Here is a 19651-nt window from a genome sequence, read left to right as displayed (position 1 = left end):
GGAGCCCTGTTAAACAACAGCCAAGACACTTGTTGCATGAGAATCTTCTGACCACTGCTCAACAAGCTGTGTTGTCACAACCTTCTATAGTGCTTTGGGCAGGACAGAATCATTAGCAAAAGGCACATTGTTGATTATAAGGTCTTGGTTTGCACTTAACACCATAGTAAACGGGAAAGGGCTTTTGACCAAAGCAACCTGGCCTCATGTTAGGCTATTTGAAGGGGGCTATTGACATTTAGGCCGAAGATGGGTGAGAGTATCAAAGCAATCATCACTTGGTGGCCGGCAGCTGATAAAAGACCAAGCTCTCCCCGTCGGGGAATCAAACCCCGATCTTCCGCGTGACAGGCGGAGATACTGTCCATTATACTAACGAGGAATTTCTGTGTGACTGACACAGTCGTCAGACGAAAAGACAACTATCGCCAAGGAGTGAAATAAGATTTTGGTGTCCCCTTTCAAGGTGCAGGAAAATTGCTATCGCAGTCCCATCACTCAGAAGGAGAGTCTTCCATGAAGCTGCATGCCTCGTCAATATTCCCCTTCAACACAAACACAACGCAGACCCACATATTCGCTGGAATGATGCCTGGGCCCGCCGACAGTGTCGTCCAATATTCCTTTTATTAGTCAGGATGGCCGAGCGGTCTAAGGAGCTGCGTTCAGGTCGCAGTCTCCCCTGGAGGCGTGGGTTCAAATCCCACTTCTGACATTGCAGACTTCTCCTAGAGAAACATTTTCACTGGCAAGGCAACCCAAGTTTACTCCTTGCTTAGCAATACCATGTCGTATTGCTATTCTGCCACTGCATCATCTTGTTTAAAGATTATTGTGGCCGCTTTACCTCCGAAGAGTTCTTGCTTCCAAATGCTATGCCTACTTTTTGTTTGCCTCAGGAGCCCTGTTAAACAACAGCCAAGACACTTGTTGCATGAGAATCTTCTGACCACTGCTCAACAAGCTGTGTTGTCACAACCTTCTACAGTGCTTTGGGCAGGACAGAATCATTAGCAAAAGGCACATTGTTGATTATAAGGTCTTGGTTTGCACTTAACACCATAGTAAACGGGAAAGGGCTTTTGACCAAAGCAACCTGGCCTCATGTTAGGCTATTTGAAGGGGGCTATTGACATTTAGGCCGAAGATGGGTGAGAGTATCAAAACAATCATCACTTGGTGGCAGGCAGCTGATAAAAGACCAAGCTCTCCCCGTCGGGGAATCGAACCCCGATCTTCCGCGTGACAGGCGGAGATACTGTCCATTATACTAACGAGGAATTTCTGTGTGACAGACACAGTCGTCAGACGAAAAGACAACTATCGCCAAGGAGTGAAATAAGATTTTGGTGTCCCGTTTCAAGGTGCAGGAAAATTGCTATCACAGTCCCACTACTCAGAAGGAGAGTCTTCCATGAAGCTGCATGCCTCGTCAATATTCCCCTTCAACACGAACACAACGCAGACCCACATATTCGCTGGAATGATGCCTGGGCCCGCCGACAGTGTCGTCCAATATTCCTTTTAGTAGTCAGGATGGCCGAGCGGTCTAAGGCGCTGCGTTCAGGTCGCAGTCTCCCCTGGAGGCGTGGGTTCAAATCCCACTTCTGACATTGCAGACTTCTCCTAGAGAAACATTTTCACTGGCAAGGCAACCCAAGTTTACTCCTTGCTTAGCAATACCATGTCGTATTGCTATTCTGCCACTGCATCATCTTGTTTAAAGATTATTGTGGCCGCTTTACCTCCGAAGAGTTCTTGCTTCCAAATGCTATGCCTACTTTTTGTTTGCCTCAGGAGCCCTGTTAAACAACAGCCAAGACACTTGTTGCATGAGAATCTTCTGACCACTGCTCAACAAGCTGTGTTGTCACAACCTTCTATAGTGCTTTGGGCAGGACAGAATCATTAGCAAAAGGCACATTGTTGATTATAAGGTCTTGGTTTGCACTTAACACCATAGTAAACGGGAAAGGGCTTTTGACCAAAGCAACCTGGCCTCATGTTAGGCTATTTGAAGGGGGCTATTGACATTTAGGCCGAAGATGGGTGAGAGTATCAAAGCAATCATCACTTGGTGGCCGGCAGCTGATAAAAGACCAAGCTCTCCCCGTCGGGGAATCAAACCCCAATCTTCCGCGTGACAGGCGGAGATACTGTCCATTATACTAACGAGGAATTTCTGTGTGACTGACACAGTCGTCAGACGAAAAGACAACTATCGCCAAGGAGTGAAATAAGATTTTGGTGTCCCCTTTCAAGGTGCAGGAAAATTGCTATCGCAGTCCCATCACTCAGAAGGAGAGTCTTCCATGAAGCTGCATGCCTCGTCAATATTCCCCTTCAACACAAACACAACGCAGACCCACATATTCGCTGGAATGATGCCTGGGCCCGCCGACAGTGTCGTCAAATATTCCTTTTCGTAGTCAGGATGGCCGAGCGGTCTAAGGAGCTGCGTTCAGGTCGCAGTCTCCCCTGGAGGCGTGGGTTCAAATCCCACTTCTGACATTGCAGACTTCTCCTAGAGAAACATTTTCACTGGCAAGGCAACCCAAGTTTACTCCTTGCTTAGCAATACCATGTCGTATTGCTATTCTGCCACTGCATCATCTTGTTTAAAGATTATTGTGGCCGCTTTACCTCCGAAGAGTTCTTGCTTCCAAATGCTATGCCTACTTTTTGTTTGCCTCAGGAGCCCTGTTAAACAACAGCCAAGACACTTGTTGCATGAGAATCTTCTGACCACTGCTCAACAAGCTGTGTTGTCACAACCTTCTACAGTGCTTTGGGCAGGACAGAATCATTAGCAAAAGGCACATTGTTGATTATAAGGTCTTGGTTTGCACTTAACACCATAGTAAACGGGAAAGGGCTTTTGACCAAAGCAACCTGGCCTCATGTTAGGCTATTTGAAGGGGGCTATTGACATTTAGGCCGAAGATGGGTGAGAGTATCAAAACAATCATCACTTGGTGGCAGGCAGCTGATAAAAGACCAAGCTCTCCCCGTCGGGGAATCGAACCCCGATCTTCCGCGTGACAGGCGGAGATACTGTCCATTATACTAACGAGGAATTTCTGTGTGACTGACACAGTCGTCAGACGAAAAGACAACTATCGCCAAGGAGTGAAATAAGATTTTGGTGTCCCGTTTCAAGGTGCAGGAAAATTGCTATCACAGTCCCACTACTCAGAAGGAGAGTCTTCCATGAAGCTGCATGCCTCGTCAATATTCCCCTTCAACACGAACACAACGCAGACCCACATATTCGCTGGAATGATGCCTGGGCCCGCCGACAGTGTCGTCCAATATTCCTTTTAGTAGTCAGGATGGCCGAGCAGTCTAAGGCGCTGCGTTCAGGTCGCAGTCTCCCCTGGAGGCGTGGGTTCAAATCCCACTTCTGACATTGCAGACTTCTCCTAGAGAAACATTTTCACTGGCAAGGCAACCCAAGTTTACTCCTTGCTTAGCAATACCATGTCGTATTGCTATTCTGCCACTGCATCATCTTGTTTAAAGATTATTGTGGCCGCTTTACCTCCGAAGAGTTCTTGCTTCCAAATGCTATGCCTACTTTTTGTTTGCCTCAGGAGCCCTGTTAAACAACAGCCAAGACACTTGTTGCATGAGAATCTTCTGACCACTGCTCAACAAGCTGTGTTGTCACAACCTTCTATAGTGCTTTGGGCAGGACAGAATCATTAGCAAAAGGCACATTGTTGATTATAAGGTCTTGGTTTGCACTTAACACCATAGTAAACGGGAAAGGGCTTTTGACCAAAGCAACCTGGCCTCATGTTAGGCTATTTGAAGGGGGCTATTGACATTTAGGCCGAAGATGGGTGAGAGTATCAAAGCAATCATCACTTGGTGGCCGGCAGCTGATAAAAGACCAAGCTCTCCCCGTCGGGGAATCAAACCCCGATCTTCCGCGTGACAGGCGGAGATACTGTCCATTATACTAACGAGGAATTTCTGTGTGACTGACACAGTCGTCAGACGAAAAGACAACTATCGCCAAGGAGTGAAATAAGATTTTGGTGTCCCCTTTCAAGGTGCAGGAAAATTGCTATCGCAGTCCCATCACTCAGAAGGAGAGTCTTCCATGAAGCTGCATGCCTCGTCAATATTCCCCTTCAACACAAACACAACGCAGACCCACATATTCGCTGGAATGATGCCTGGGCCCGCCGACAGTGTCGTCAAATATTCCTTTTCGTAGTCAGGATGGCCGAGCGGTCTAAGGAGCTGCGTTCAGGTCGCAGTCTCCCCTGGAGGCGTGGGTTCAAATCCCACTTCTGACATTGCAGACTTCTCCTAGAGAAACATTTTCACTGGCAAGGCAACCCAAGTTTACTCCTTGCTTAGCAATACCATGTCGTATTGCTATTCTGCCACTGCATCATCTTGTTTAAAGATTACTGTGGCCGCTTTACCTCCGAAGAGTTCTTGCTTCCAAATGCTATGCCTACTTTTTGTTTGCCTCAGGAGCCCTGTTAAACAACAGCCAAGACACTTGTTGCATGAGAATCTTCTGACCACTACTCAACAAGCTGTGTTGTCACAACCTTCTACAGTGCTTTGGGCAGGACAGAATCATTAGCAAAAGGCACATTGTTGATTATAAGGTCTTGGTTTGCACTTAACACCATAGTAAACGGGAAAGGGCTTTTGACCAAAGCAACCTGGCCTCATGTTAGGCTATTTGAAGGGGGCTATTGACAGTTAGGCCGAAGATGGGTGAGAGTATCAAAACAATCATCACTTGGTGGCAGGCAGCTGATAAAAGACCAAGCTCTCCCCGTCAGGGAATCGAACCCCGATCTTCCACGTGACAGGCGGAGATACTGTCCATTATACTAACGAGGAATTTCTGTGTGCCTGACACAGTTGTCAGATGAAAAGACAACTATCGCCAAGGAGTGAAATAAGATTTTGGTGTCCCGTTTCAAGGTGCAGGAAAATTGCTATCACAGTCCCATCACTCAGAAGGAGAGTCTTCCATGAAGCTGCATGCCTCGTCAATATTCCCCTTCAACACAAACACAACGCAGACCCACATATTCGCTGGAATGATGCCTGGGCCCGCCGACAGTGTCGTCAAATATTCCTTTTCGTAGTCAGAATGGCCGAGCGGTCTAAGGTGCTGCGTTCAGGTCGCAGTCTCCCCTGGAGGCGTGGGTTCAAATCCCACTTCTGACATTGCAGACTTCTCCTAGAGAAACATTTTCACTGGCAAGGCAACCCAAGTTTACTCCTTGCTTAGCGATACCATGTCGTATTGCTATTCTGCCACTGCATCATCTTGTTTAAAGATTATTGTGGCCGCTTTACCTCCGAAGAGTTCTTGCTTCCAAATGCTATACCTACTTTTTGTTTGCCTCAGGAGCCCTGTTAAACAACAGCCAAGACACTTGTTGCATGAGAATCTTCTGACCACTGCTCAACAAGCTGTGTTGTCACAACCTTCTACAGTGCTTTGGGCAGGACAGAATCATTAGCAAAAGCACATTGTTGATTATAAGGTCTTGGTTTGCACTTAACACCATAGTAAACGGGAAAGGGCTTTTGACCAAAGCAACCTGGCCTCATGTTAGGCTATTTGAAGGGGGCTATTGACATTTAGGCCGAAGATGGGTGAGAGTATCAAAACAATCATCACTTGGTGGCAGGCAGCTGATAAAAGCCTATTTTCTCCCCGTCAGGGAATCGCACCCCGATCTTCCGCATGACAGGCGGAGATACTGTCCATTATACTAACGAGGAATTTCTGTGTGACTGATACAGTCGTCAGACGAAAAGACAACTATCGCCAAGGAGTGAAATAAGATTTTGGTGTCCCCTTTCAAGGTGCAGGAAAATTGCTATCGCAGTCCCATCACTCAGAAGGAGAGTCTTCCATGAAGCTGCATGCCTTGTCAATATTCCCCTTCAACACGAACACAACGCAGACCCACATATTCGCTGGAATGATGCCTGGGCCCGCTGACAGTGTCGTCAAATATTCCTTTTAGTAGTCAGGATGGCCGAGCGGTCTAAGGCGCTGCGTTAAGGTCGCAGTCTCCCCTGGAGGCGTGGGTTCAAATCCCACTTCTGACATTGCAGACTTCTCCTAGAGAAACATTTTCACTGGCAAGGCAACCCAAGTTTACTCCTTGCTTAGCAATACCATGTCGTATTGCTATTCTGCCACTGCATCATCTTGTTTAAAGATTATTGTGGCCGCTTTACCTCCGAAGAGTTCTTGCTTCCAAATGCTATGCCTACTTTTTGTTTGCCTCAGGAGCCCTGTTAAACAACAGCCAAGACACTTGTTGCATGAGAATCTTCTGACCACTGCTCAACAAGCTCTGTTGTCACAACCTTCTACAGTGCTTTGGGCAGGACAGAATCATTAGCAAAAGGCACATTGTTGATTATAAGGTCTTGGTTTGCACTTAACACCATAGTAAACGGGAAAGGGCTTTTGACCGAAGAAACCTGGCCTCATGTTAGGCTATTTGAAGGGGGCTATTGACATTTAGGCCGAAGATGGGTGAGAGTATCAAAACAATCATCACTTGGTGGCAGGCAGCTGATAAAAGACCAAGCTGTCCCCGTCAGGGAATCAAACCCCGATCTTCCGCGTGACAGGCGGAGATACTGTCCATTATACTAACGAGGAATTTCTGTGTGACTGACACAGTCGTCAGACGAAAAGACAACTATCGCCAAGGAGTGAAATAAGATTTTGGTGTCCCCTTTCAAGGTGCAGGAAAATTGCTATCGCAGTCCCATCACTCAGAAGGAGAGTCTTCCATGAAGCTGCATGCCTCGTCAATATTCCCCTTCAACACAAACACAACGCAGACCCACATATTCGCTGGAATGATGCCTGGGCCCGCCGACAGTGTCGTCAAATATTCCTTTTCGTAGTCAGGATGGCCGAGCGGTCTAAGGCGCTGCGTTCAGGTCGCAGTCTCCCCTGGAGGCGTGGGTTCAAATCCCACTTCTGACATTGCAGACTTCTCCTAGAGAAACATTTTCACTGGCAAGGCAACCCAAGTTTACTCCTTGCTTAGCAATACCATGTCGTATTGCTATTCTGCCACTGCATCATCTTGTTTAAAGATTACTGTGGCCGCTTTACCTCCGAAGAGTTCTTGCTTCCAAATGCTATGCCTACTTTTTGTTTGCCTCAGGAGCCCTGTTAAACAACAGCCAAGACACTTGTTGCATGAGAATCTTCTGACCACTGCTCAACAAGCTGTGTTGTCACAACCTTCTACAGTGCTTTGGGCAGGACAGAATCATTAGCAAAAGGCACATTGTTGATTATAATGTCTTGGTTTGCACTTAACACCATAGTAAACGGGAAAGGGCTTTTGACCAAAGCAACCTGGCCTCATGTTAGGCTATTTGAAGGGGGCTATTGACATTTAGGCCGAAGATGGGTGAGAGTATCAAAACAATCATCACTTGGTGGCAGGCAGCTGATAAAAGACCAAGCTCTCCCCGTCAGGGAATCAAACCCCGATCTTCCGCGTGACAGGCGGAGATACTGTCCATTATACTAACGAGGAATTTCTGTGTGACTGACACAGTCGTCAGATGAAAAGACAACTATCGCCAAGGAGTGAAATAAGATTTTGGTGTCCCCTTTCAAGGTGCAGGAAAATTGCTATCGCAGTCCCATCACTCAGAAGGAGAGTCTTCCATGAAGCTGCATGCCTCGTCAATATTCCCCTTCAACACAAACACAACGCAGACCCACATATTCGCTGGAATGATGCCTGGGCCCGCCGACAGTGTCGTCAAATATTCCTTTTCGTAGTCAGGATGGCCGAGCGGTCTAAGGCGCTGCGTTCAGGTCGCAGTCTCCCCTGGAGGTGTGGGTTCAAATCCCGCTTCTGACATTGCAGACTTCTCCTAGAGAAACATTTTCACTGGCAAGGCAACCCAAGTTTACTCCTTGCTTAGCAATACCATGTCGTATTGCTATTCTGCCACTGCATCATCTTGTTTAAAGATTACTGTGGCCGCTTTACCTCCGAAGAGTTCTTGCTTCCAAATGCTATGCCTACTTTTTGTTTGCCTCAGGAGCCCTGTTAAACAACAGCCAAGACACTTGTTGCATGAGAATCTTCTGACCACTGCTCAACAAGATGTGTTGTCACAACCTTCTACAGTGCTTTGGGCAGGACAGAATCATTAGCAAAAGGCACATTGTTGATTATAAGGTCTTGGTTTGCACTTAACACCATAGTAAACGGGAAAGGGCTTTTGACCAAAGCAACCTGGCCTCATGTTAGGCTATTTGAAGGGGGCTATTGACAGTTAGGCCGAAGATGGGTGAGAGTATCAAAACAATCATCACTTGGTGGAAGGCAGCTGATAAAAGACCAAGCTCTCCCCGTCGGGGAATCAAACCCCGATCTTCCGCGTGACAGGCGGAGATACTGTCCATTATACTAACGAGGAATTTCTGTGTGACTGACACAGTCGTCAGACGAAAAGACAACTATCGCCAAGGAGTGAAATAAGATTTTGGTGTCCCCTTTCAAGGTGCAGGAAAATTGCTATCGCAGTCCCATCACTCAGAAGGAGAGTCTTCCATGAAGCTGCATGCCTCGTCAATATTCCCCTTCAACACAAACACAACGCAGACCCACATATTTGCTGGAATGATGCCTGGGCCCGCTGGCAGTGTCGTCCAATATTCCTTTTAGTAGTCAGGATGGCCGAGCGGTCTAAGGCGCTGCGTTCAGGTCGCAGTCTCCCCTGGAGGCGTGGGTTCAAATCCCACTTCTGACATTGCAGACTTCTCCTAGAGAAACATTTTCACTGGCAAGGAAACCCAAGTTTACTCCTTGCTTAGCAATACCATGTCGTATTGCTATTTTGCCACTGCATCATCTTGTTTTAAGATTATTGTGGCCGCTTTACCTCCGAAGAGTTCTTGCTTCCAAATGCTATGCCTACTTTTTGTTTGCCTCAGGAGCCCTGTTAAACAACAGCCAAGACACTTGTTGCATGAGAATCTTCTGACCACTGCTCAACAAGCTGTGTTGTCACAACCTTCTACAGTGCTTTGGGCAGGACAGAATCATTAGCAAAAGGCACATTGTTGATTATAAGGTCTTGGTTTGCACTTAACACCATAGTAAACGGGAAAGGGCTTTTGACCAAAGCAACCTGGCCTCATGTTAGGCTATTTGAAGGGGGCTATTGACATTTAGGCCGAAGATGGGTGAGAGTATCAAAACAATCATCACTTGGTGGCAGGCAGCTGATAAAACACCAAGCTCTCCCCGTCAGGGAATCGAACCCCGATCTTCCGCGTGACAGGCGGAGATATTGTCCATTATACTAAAGAGGAATTTCTGTGTGCCTGACACAGTTGTCAGACGAAAAGACAACTATCGCCAAGGAGTGAAATAAGATTTTGGTGTCCCGTTTCAAGGTGCAGGAAAATTGCTATCACAGTCCCATCACTCAGAAGGAGAGTCTTCCATGAAGCTGCATGCCTCGTCAATATTCCCCTTCAACACAAACACAACGCAGACCCACATATTCGCTGGAATGATGCCTGGGCCCGCCGACAGTGTCGTCCAATATTCCTTTTAGTAGTCAGGATGGCCGAGCGGTCTAAGGCGCTGCGTTCAGGTCGCAGTCTCCCCTGGAGGCGTGGGTTCAAATCCCACTTCTGACATTGCAGACTTCTCCTAGAGAAACATTTTCACTGGCAAGGCAACCCAAGTTTACTCCTTGCTTAGCAATACCATGTCGTATTGCTATTCTGCCACTGCATCATCTTGTTTAAAGATTATTGTGGCCGCTTTACCTCCGAAGAGTTCTTGCTTCCAAATGCTATGCCTACTTTTTGTTTGCCTCAGGAGCCCTGTTAAACAACAGCCAAGACACTTGTTGCATGAGAATCTTCTGACCACTGCTCAACAAGCTGTGTTGTCACAACCTTCTATAGTGCTTTGGGCAGGACAGAATCATTAGCAAAAGGCACATTGTTGATTATAAGGTCTTGGTTTGCACTTAACACCATAGTAAACGGGAAAGGGCTTTTGACCAAAGCAACCTGGCCTCATGTTAGGCTATTTGAAGGGGGCTATTGACATTTAGGCCGAAGATGGGTGAGAGTATCAAAGCAATCATCACTTGGTGGCCGGCAGCTGATAAAAGACCAAGCTCTCCCCGTCGGGGAATCAAACCCCGATCTTCCGCGTGACAGGCGGAGATACTGTCCATTATACTAACGAGGAATTTCTGTGTGACTGACACAGTCGTCAGACGAAAAGACAACTATCGCCAAGGAGTGAAATAAGATTTTGGTGTCCCCTTTCAAGGTGCAGGAAAATTGCTATCGCAGTCCCATCACTCAGAAGGAGAGTCTTCCATGAAGCTGCATGCCTCGTCAATATTCCCCTTCAACACAAACACAACGCAGACCCACATATTCGCTGGAATGATGCCTGGGCCCGCCGACAGTGTCGTCAAATATTCCTTTTCGTAGTCAGGATGGCCGAGCGGTCTAAGGAGCTGCGTTCAGGTCGCAGTCTCCCCTGGAGGCGTGGGTTCAAATCCCACTTCTGACATTGCAGACTTCTCCTAGAGAAACATTTTCACTGGCAAGGCAACCCAAGTTTACTCCTTGCTTAGCAATACCATGTCGTATTGCTATTCTGCCACTGCATCATCTTGTTTAAAGATTACTGTGGCCGCTTTACCTCCGAAGAGTTCTTGCTTCCAAATGCTATGCCTACTTTTTGTTTGCCTCAGGAGCCCTGTTAAACAACAGCCAAGACACTTGTTGCATGAGAATCTTCTGACCACTACTCAACAAGCTGTGTTGTCACAACCTTCTACAGTGCTTTGGGCAGGACAGAATCATTAGCAAAAGGCACATTGTTGATTATAAGGTCTTGGTTTGCACTTAACACCATAGTAAACGGGAAAGGGCTTTTGACCAAAGCAACCTGGCCTCATGTTAGGCTATTTGAAGGGGGCTATTGACAGTTAGGCCGAAGATGGGTGAGAGTATCAAAACAATCATCACTTGGTGGCAGGCAGCTGATAAAAGACCAAGCTCTCCCCGTCAGGGAATCGCACCCCGATCTTCCGCATGACAGGCGGAGATACTGTCCATTATACTAACGAGGAATTTCTGTGTGACTGATACAGTCGTCAGACGAAAAGACAACTATCGCCAAGGAGTGAAATAAGATTTTGGTGTCCCCTTTCAAGGTGCAGGAAAATTGCTATCGCAGTCCCATCACTCAGAAGGAGAGTCTTCCATGAAGCTGCATGCCTTGTCAATATTCCCCTTCAACACGAACACAACGCAGACCCACATATTCGCTGGAATGATGCCTGGGCCCGCTGACAGTGTCGTCAAATATTCCTTTTAGTAGTCAGGATGGCCGAGCGGTCTAAGGCGCTGCGTTAAGGTCGCAGTCTCCCCTGGAGGCGTGGGTTCAAATCCCACTTCTGACATTGCAGACTTCTCCTAGAGAAACATTTTCACTGGCAAGGCAACCCAAGTTTACTCCTTGCTTAGCAATACCATGTCGTATTGCTATTCTGCCACTGCATCATCTTGTTTAAAGATTATTGTGGCCGCTTTACCTCCGAAGAGTTCTTGCTTCCAAATGCTATGCCTACTTTTTGTTTGCCTCAGGAGCCCTGTTAAACAACAGCCAAGACACTTGTTGCATGAGAATCTTCTGACCACTGCTCAACAAGCTCTGTTGTCACAACCTTCTACAGTGCTTTGGGCAGGACAGAATCATTAGCAAAAGGCACATTGTTGATTATAAGGTCTTGGTTTGCACTTAACACCATAGTAAACGGGAAAGGGCTTTTGACCGAAGAAACCTGGCCTCATGTTAGGCTATTTGAAGGGGGCTATTGACATTTAGGCCGAAGATGGGTGAGAGTATCAAAACAATCATCACTTGGTGGCAGGCAGCTGATAAAAGACCAAGCTGTCCCCGTCAGGGAATCAAACCCCGATCTTCCGCGTGACAGGCGGAGATACTGTCCATTATACTAACGAGGAATTTCTGTGTGACTGACACAGTCGTCAGACGAAAAGACAACTATCGCCAAGGAGTGAAATAAGATTTTGGTGTCCCCTTTCAAGGTGCAGGAAAATTGCTATCGCAGTCCCATCACTCAGAAGGAGAGTCTTCCATGAAGCTGCATGCCTCGTCAATATTCCCCTTCAACACAAACACAACGCAGACCCACATATTCGCTGGAATGATGCCTGGGCCCGCCGACAGTGTCGTCAAATATTCCTTTTAGTAGTCAGGATGGCCGAGCGGTCTAAGGCGCTGCGTTCAGGTCGCAGTCTCCCCTGGAGGCGTGGGTTCAAATCCCACTTCTGACATTGCAGACTTCTCCTAGAGAAACATTTTCACTGGCAAGGCAACCCAAGTTTACTCCTTGCTTAGCAATACCATGTCGTATTGCTATTCTGCCACTGCATCATCTTGTTTAAAGATTACTGTGGCCGCTTTACCTCCGAAGAGTTCTTGCTTCCAAATGCTATGCCTACTTTTTGTTTGCCTCAGGAGCCCTGTTAAACAACAGCCAAGACACTTGTTGCATGAGAATCTTCTGACCACTGCTCAACAAGCTGTGTTGTCACAACCTTCTACAGTGCTTTGGGCAGGACAGAATCATTAGCAAAAGGCACATTGTTGATTATAATGTCTTGGTTTGCACTTAACACCATAGTAAACGGGAAAGGGCTTTTGACCAAAGCAACCTGGCCTCATGTTAGGCTATTTGAAGGGGGCTATTGACATTTAGGCCGAAGATGGGTGAGAGTATCAAAACAATCATCACTTGGTGGCAGGCAGCTGATAAAAGACCAAGCTCTCCCCGTCAGGGAATCAAACCCCGATCTTCCGCGTGACAGGCGGAGATACTGTCCATTATACTAACGAGGAATTTCTGTGTGACTGACACAGTCGTCAGATGAAAAGACAACTATCGCCAAGGAGTGAAATAAGATTTTGGTGTCCCCTTTCAAGGTGCAGGAAAATTGCTATCGCAGTCCCATCACTCAGAAGGAGAGTCTTCCATGAAGCTGCATGCCTCGTCAATATTCCCCTTCAACACAAACACAACGCAGACCCACATATTCGCTGGAATGATGCCTGGGCCCGCCGACAGTGTCGTCAAATATTCCTTTTCGTAGTCAGGATGGCCGAGCGGTCTAAGGCGCTGCGTTCAGGTCGCAGTCTCCCCTGGAGGCGTGGGTTCAAATCCCACTTCTGACATTGCAGACTTCTCCTAGAGAAACATTTTCACTGGCAAGGCAACCCAAGTTTACTCCTTGCTTAGCAATACCATGTCGTATTGCTATTCTGCCACTGCATCATCTTGTTTAAAGATTACTGTGGCCGCTTTACCTCCGAAGAGTTCTTGCTTCCAAATGCTATGCCTACTTTTTGTTTGCCTCAGGAGCCCTGTTAAACAACAGCCAAGACACTTGTTGCATGAGAATCTTCTGACCACTGCTCAACAAGCTGTGTTGTCACAACCTTCTACAGTGCTTTGGGCAGGACAGAATCATTAGCAAAAGGCACATTGTTGATTATAATGTCTTGGTTTGCACTTAACACCATAGTAAACGGGAAAGGGCTTTTGACCAAAGCAACCTGGCCTCATGTTAGGCTATTTGAAGGGGGCTATTGACATTTAGGCCGAAGATGGGTGAGAGTATCAAAACAATCATCACTTGGTGGCAGGCAGCTGATAAAAGACCAAGCTCTCCCCGTCAGGGAATCAAACCCCGATCTTCCGCGTGACAGGCGGAGATACTGTCCATTATACTAACGAGGAATTTCTGTGTGACTGACACAGTCGTCAGATGAAAAGACAACTATCGCCAAGGAGTGAAATAAGATTTTGGTGTCCCCTTTCAAGGTGCAGGAAAATTGCTATCGCAGTCCCATCACTCAGAAGGAGAGTCTTCCATGAAGCTGCATGCCTCGTCAATATTCCCCTTCAACACAAACACAACGCAGACCCACATATTCGCTGGAATGATGCCTGGGCCCGCCGACAGTGTCGTCAAATATTCCTTTTCGTAGTCAGGATGGCCGAGCGGTCTAAGGCGCTGCGTTCAGGTCGCAGTCTCCCCTGGAGGTGTGGGTTCAAATCCAGCTTCTGACATTGCAGACTTCTCCTAGAGAAACATTTTCACTGGCAAGGCAACCCAAGTTTACTCCTTGCTTAGCAATACCATGTCGTATTGCTATTCTGCCACTGCATCATCTTGTTTAAAGATTACTGTGGCCGCTTTACCTCCGAAGAGTTCTTGCTTCCAAATGCTATGCCTACTTTTTGTTTGCCTCAGGAGCCCTGTTAAACAACAGCCAAGACACTTGTTGCATGAGAATCTTCTGACCACTGCTCAACAAGATGTGTTGTCACAACCTTCTACAGTGCTTTGGGCAGGACAGAATCATTAGCAAAAGGCACATTGTTGATTATAAGGTCTTGGTTTGCACTTAACACCATAGTAAACGGGAAAGGGCTTTTGACCAAAGCAACCTGGCCTCATGTTAGGCTATTTGAAGGGGGCTATTGACAGTTAGGCCGAAGATGGGTGAGAGTATCAAAACAATCATCACTTGGTGGCAGGCAGCTGATAAAAGACCAAGCTCTCCCCGTCGGGGAATCAAACCCCGATCTTCCGCGTGACAGGCGGAGATACTGTCCATTATACTAACGAGGAATTTCTGTGTGACTGACACAGTCGTCAGACGAAAAGACAACTATCGCCAAGGAGTGAAATAAGATTTTGGTGTCCCGTTTCAAGGTGCAGGAAAATTGCTATCGCAGTCCCATCACTCAGAAGGAGAGTCTTCCATGAAGCTGCATGCCTCGTCAATATTCCCCTTCAACACAAACACAACGCAGACCCACATATTCGCTGGAATGATGCCTGGGCCCGCCGACAGTGTCGTCCAATATTCCTTTTAGTAGTCAGGATGGCCGAGCGGTCTAAGGCGCTGCGTTCAGGTCGCAGTCTCCCCTGGAGGCGTGGGTTCAAATCCCACTTCTGACATTGCAGACTTCTCCTAGAGAAACATTTTCACTGGCAAGGCAACCCAAGTTTACTCCTTGCTTAGCAATACCATGTCGTATTGCTATTCTGCCACTGCATCATCTTGTTTAAAGATTATTGTGGCCGCTTTACCTCCGAAGAGTTCTTGCTTCCAAATGCTATGCCTACTTTTTGTTTGCCTCAGGAGCCCTGTTAAACAACAGCCAAGACACTTGTTGCATGAGAATCTTCTGACCACTGCTCAACAAGCTGTGTTGTCACAACCTTCTATAGTGCTTTGGGCAGGACAGAATCATTAGCAAAAGGCACATTGTTGATTATAAGGTCTTGGTTTGCACTTAACACCATAGTAAACGGGAAAGGGCTTTTGACCAAAGCAACCTGGCCTCATGTTAGGCTATTTGAAGGGGGCTATTGACATTTAGGCCGAAGATGGGTGAGAGTATCAAAGCAATCATCACTTGGTGGCCGGCAGCTGATAAAAGACCAAGCTCTCCCCGTCGGGGAATCAAACCCCGATCTTCCGCGTGACAGGCGGAGATACTGTCCATTATACTAACGAGGAATTTCTGTGTGACTGACACAGTCGTCAGACGAAAAGACAACTATCGCCAAGGAGTGAAATAAGATTTTGGTGTCCCCTTTCAAGGTGCAGGAAAATTGCTATCGCAGTCCCATCACTCAGAAGGAGAGTCTTCCATGAAGCTGCATGCCTCGTCAATATTCCCCTTCAACACAAACACAACGCAGACCCACATATTCGCTGGAATGATGCCTGGGCCCGCCGACAGTGTCGTCAAATATTCCTTTTCGTAGTCAGGATGGCCGAGCGGTCTAAGGAGCTGCGTTCAGGTCGCAGTCTCCCCTGGAGGCGTGGGTTCAAATCCCACTTCTGACATTGCAGACTTCTCCTAGAGAAACATTTTCACTGGCAAGGCAACCCAAGTTTACTCCTTGCTTAGCAATACCATGTCGTATTGCTATTCTGCCACTGCATCATCTTGTTTAAAGATTACTGTGGCCGCTTTACCTCCGAAGAGTTCTTGCTTCCAAATGCTATGCCTACTTTTTGTTTGCCTCAGGAGCCCTGTTAAACAACAGCCAAGACACTTGTTGCATGAGAATCTTCTGACCACTACTCAACAAGCTGTGTTGTCACAACCTTCTACAGTGCTTTGGGCAGGACAGAATCATTAGCAAAAGGCACATTGTTGATTATAAGGTCTTGGTTTGCACTTAACACCATAGTAAACGGGAAAGGGCTTTTGACCAAAGCAACCTGGCCTCATGTTAGGCTATTTGAAGGGGGCTATTGACAGTTAGGCCGAAGATGGGTGAGAGTATCAAAACAATCATCACTTGGTGGCAGGCAGCTGATAAAAGACCAAGCTCTCCCCGTCAGGGAATCGAACCCCGATCTTCCACGTGACAGGCGGAGATACTGTCCATTATACTAACGAGGAATTTCTGTGTGCCTGACACAGTTGTCAGATGAAAAGACAACTATCGCCAAGGAGTGAAATAAGATTTTGGTGTCCCGTTTCAAGGTGCAGGAAAATTGCTATCACAGTCCCATCACTCAGAAGGAGAGTCTTCCATGAAGCTGCATGCCTCGTCAATATTCCCCTTCAACACAAACACAACGCAGACCCACATATTCGCTGGAATGATGCCTGGGCCCGCCGACAGTGTCGTCAAATATTCCTTTTCGTAGTCAGAATGGCCGAGCGGTCTAAGGTGCTGCGTTCAGGTCGCAGTCTCCCCTGGAGGCGTGGGTTCAAATCCCACTTCTGACATTGCAGACTTCTCCTAGAGAAACATTTTCACTGGCAAGGCAACCCAAGTTTACTCCTTGCTTAGCGATACCATGTCGTATTGCTATTCTGCCACTGCATCATCTTGTTTAAAGATTATTGTGGCCGCTTTACCTCCGAAGAGTTCTTGCTTCCAAATGCTATACCTACTTTTTGTTTGCCTCAGGAGCCCTGTTAAACAACAGCCAAGACACTTGTTGCATGAGAATCTTCTGACCACTGCTCAACAAGCTGTGTTGTCACAACCTTCTACAGTGCTTTGGGCAGGACAGAATCATTAGCAAAAGCACATTGTTGATTATAAGGTCTTGGTTTGCACTTAACACCATAGTAAACGGGAAAGGGCTTTTGACCAAAGCAACCTGGCCTCATGTTAGGCTATTTGAAGGGGGCTATTGACATTTAGGCCGAAGATGGGTGAGAGTATCAAAACAATCATCACTTGGTGGCAGGCAGCTGATAAAAGCCTATTTTCTCCCCGTCAGGGAATCGCACCCCGATCTTCCGCATGACAGGCGGAGATACTGTCCATTATACTAACGAGGAATTTCTGTGTGACTGATACAGTCGTCAGACGAAAAGACAACTATCGCCAAGGAGTGAAATAAGATTTTGGTGTCCCCTTTCAAGGTGCAGGAAAATTGCTATCGCAGTCCCATCACTCAGAAGGAGAGTCTTCCATGAAGCTGCATGCCTTGTCAATATTCCCCTTCAACACGAACACAACGCAGACCCACATATTCGCTGGAATGATGCCTGGGCCCGCTGACAGTGTCGTCAAATATTCCTTTTAGCAGTCAGGATGGCCGAGCGGTCTAAGGCGCTGCGTTAAGGTCGCAGTCTCCCCTGGAGGCGTGGGTTCAAATCCCACTTCTGACATTGCAGACTTCTCCTAGAGAAACATTTTCACTGGCAAGGCAACCCAAGTTTACTCCTTGCTTAGCAATACCATGTCGTATTGCTATTCTGCCACTGCATCATCTTGTTTAAAGATTATTGTGGCCGCTTTACCTCCGAAGAGTTCTTGCTTCCAAATGCTATGCCTACTTTTTGTTTGCCTCAGGAGCCCTGTTAAACAACAGCCAAGACACTTGTTGCATGAGAATCTTCTGACCACTGCTCAACAAGCTCTGTTGTCACAACCTTCTACAGTGCTTTGGGCAGGACAGAATCATTAGCAAAAGGCACATTGTTGATTATAAGGTCTTGGTTTGCACTTAACACCATAGTAAACGGGAAAGGGCTTTTGACCGAAGAAACCTGGCCTCATGTTAGGCTATTTGAAGGGGGCTATTGACATTTAGGCCGAAGATGGGTGAGAGTATCAAAACAATCATCACTTGGTGGCAGGCAGCTGATAAAAGACCAAGCTGTCCCCGTCAGGGAATCAAACCCCGATCTTCCGCGTGACAGGCGGAGATACTGTCCATTATACTAACGAGGAATTTCTGTGTGACTGACACAGTCGTCAGACGAAAAGACAACTATCGCCAAGGAGTGAAATAAGATTTTGGTGTCCCCTTTCAAGGTGCAGGAAAATTGCTATCGCAGTCCCATCACTCAGAAGGAGAGTCTTCCATGAAGCTGCATGCCTCGTCAATATTCCCCTTCAACACAAACACAACGCAGACCCACATATTCGCTGGAATGATGCCTGGGCCCGCCGACAGTGTCGTCAAATATTCCTTTTCGTAGTCAGGATGGCCGAGCGGTCTAAGGCGCTGCGTTCAGGTCGCAGTCTCCCCTGGAGGTGTGGGTTCAAATCCAGCTTCTGACATTGCAGACTTCTCCTAGAGAAACATTTTCACTGGCAAGGCAACCCAAGTTTACTCCTTGCTTAGCAATACCATGTCGTATTGCTATTCTGCCACTGCATCATCTTGTTTAAAGATTACTGTGGCCGCTTTACCTCCGAAGAGTTCTTGCTTCCAAATGCTATGCCTACTTTTTGTTTGCCTCAGGAGCCCTGTTAAACAACAGCCAAGACACTTGTTGCATGAGAATCTTCTGACCACTGCTCAACAAGCTGTGTTGTCACAACCTTCTACAGTGCTTTGGGCAGGACAGAATCATTAGCAAAAGGCACATTGTTGATTATAAGGTCTTGGTTTGCACTTAACACCATAGTAAACGGGAAAGGGCTTTTGACCAAAGCAACCTGGCCTCATGTTAGGCTATTTGAAGGGGGCTATTGACAGTTAGGCCGAAGATGGGTGAGAGTATCAAAACAATCATCACTTGGTGGCAGGCAGCTGATAAAAGACCAAGCTCTCCCCGTCGGGGAATCAAACCCCGATCTTCCGCGTGACAGGCGGAGATACTGTCCATTATACTAACGAGGAATTTCTGTGTGACTGACACAGTCGTCAGACGAAAAGACAACTATCGCCAAGGAGTGAAATAAGATTTTGGTGTCCCCTTTCAAGGTGCAGGAAAATTGCTATCGCAGTCCCATCACTCAGAAGGAGAGTCTTCCATGAAGCTGCATGCCTCGTCAATATTCCCCTTCAACACAAACACAACGCAGACCCACATATTTGCTGGAATGATGCCTGGGCCCGCTGGCAGTGTCGTCCAATATTCCTTTTAGTAGTCAGGATGGCCGAGCGGTCTAAGGCGCTGCGTTCAGGTCGCAGTCTCCCCTGGAGGCGTGGGTTCAAATCCCACTTCTGACATTGCAGACTTCTCCTAGAGAAACATTTTCACTGGCAAGGAAACCCAAGTTTACTCCTTGCTTAGCAATACCATGTCGTAT

General features: G+C 47.1%; 13 non-coding genes across 13 annotated transcripts; 11 read left to right on the top strand and 2 right to left on the bottom strand.

The window, feature by feature from the left end:
* Nucleotides 1–1208: 1208 nt before the first annotated feature.
* trnad-guc (transfer RNA aspartic acid (anticodon GUC)) lies at nt 1209–1280 on the bottom strand. The gene has a single exon. It is a non-coding gene; the product is annotated as a tRNA-Asp (tRNA).
* Nucleotides 1281–1530: 250 nt separating this feature from the next.
* On the top strand, nt 1531–1613 carry trnal-cag (transfer RNA leucine (anticodon CAG)). Its single transcript has one exon. It is a non-coding gene; the product is annotated as a tRNA-Leu (tRNA).
* Nucleotides 1614–3004: 1391 nt separating this feature from the next.
* Nucleotides 3005–3076, bottom strand: trnad-guc (transfer RNA aspartic acid (anticodon GUC)). The gene has a single exon. It is a non-coding gene; the product is annotated as a tRNA-Asp (tRNA).
* A 2943-nt stretch (nt 3077–6019) lies between these two features.
* On the top strand, nt 6020–6102 carry trnal-aag (transfer RNA leucine (anticodon AAG)). The gene has a single exon. It is a non-coding gene; the product is annotated as a tRNA-Leu (tRNA).
* Nucleotides 6103–6917: 815 nt separating this feature from the next.
* On the top strand, nt 6918–7000 carry trnal-cag (transfer RNA leucine (anticodon CAG)). Its single transcript has one exon. It is a non-coding gene; the product is annotated as a tRNA-Leu (tRNA).
* A 1713-nt stretch (nt 7001–8713) lies between these two features.
* Nucleotides 8714–8796, top strand: trnal-cag (transfer RNA leucine (anticodon CAG)). Its single transcript has one exon. It is a non-coding gene; the product is annotated as a tRNA-Leu (tRNA).
* Nucleotides 8797–9611: 815 nt separating this feature from the next.
* trnal-cag (transfer RNA leucine (anticodon CAG)) lies at nt 9612–9694 on the top strand. The gene has a single exon. It is a non-coding gene; the product is annotated as a tRNA-Leu (tRNA).
* Nucleotides 9695–11407: 1713 nt separating this feature from the next.
* On the top strand, nt 11408–11490 carry trnal-aag (transfer RNA leucine (anticodon AAG)). Its single transcript has one exon. It is a non-coding gene; the product is annotated as a tRNA-Leu (tRNA).
* Nucleotides 11491–12305: 815 nt separating this feature from the next.
* Nucleotides 12306–12388, top strand: trnal-cag (transfer RNA leucine (anticodon CAG)). The gene has a single exon. It is a non-coding gene; the product is annotated as a tRNA-Leu (tRNA).
* Nucleotides 12389–13203: 815 nt separating this feature from the next.
* trnal-cag (transfer RNA leucine (anticodon CAG)) lies at nt 13204–13286 on the top strand. Its single transcript has one exon. It is a non-coding gene; the product is annotated as a tRNA-Leu (tRNA).
* A 1713-nt stretch (nt 13287–14999) lies between these two features.
* trnal-cag (transfer RNA leucine (anticodon CAG)) lies at nt 15000–15082 on the top strand. Its single transcript has one exon. It is a non-coding gene; the product is annotated as a tRNA-Leu (tRNA).
* Nucleotides 15083–17692: 2610 nt separating this feature from the next.
* trnal-aag (transfer RNA leucine (anticodon AAG)) lies at nt 17693–17775 on the top strand. The gene has a single exon. It is a non-coding gene; the product is annotated as a tRNA-Leu (tRNA).
* A 1713-nt stretch (nt 17776–19488) lies between these two features.
* Nucleotides 19489–19571, top strand: trnal-cag (transfer RNA leucine (anticodon CAG)). Its single transcript has one exon. It is a non-coding gene; the product is annotated as a tRNA-Leu (tRNA).
* The last annotated feature ends 80 nt before the right edge of the window (nt 19572–19651 follow it).

The sequence above is a fragment of the Odontesthes bonariensis genome, chromosome 5, assembly GCF_027942865.1.
Source record: "Odontesthes bonariensis isolate fOdoBon6 chromosome 5, fOdoBon6.hap1, whole genome shotgun sequence".
Taxonomy (NCBI): Eukaryota; Metazoa; Chordata; class Actinopteri; order Atheriniformes; family Atherinopsidae; genus Odontesthes; species Odontesthes bonariensis.
Note: the sequence above shows the minus strand (reverse complement) of the source record. Positions and strands in the feature narration are given on the sequence as shown.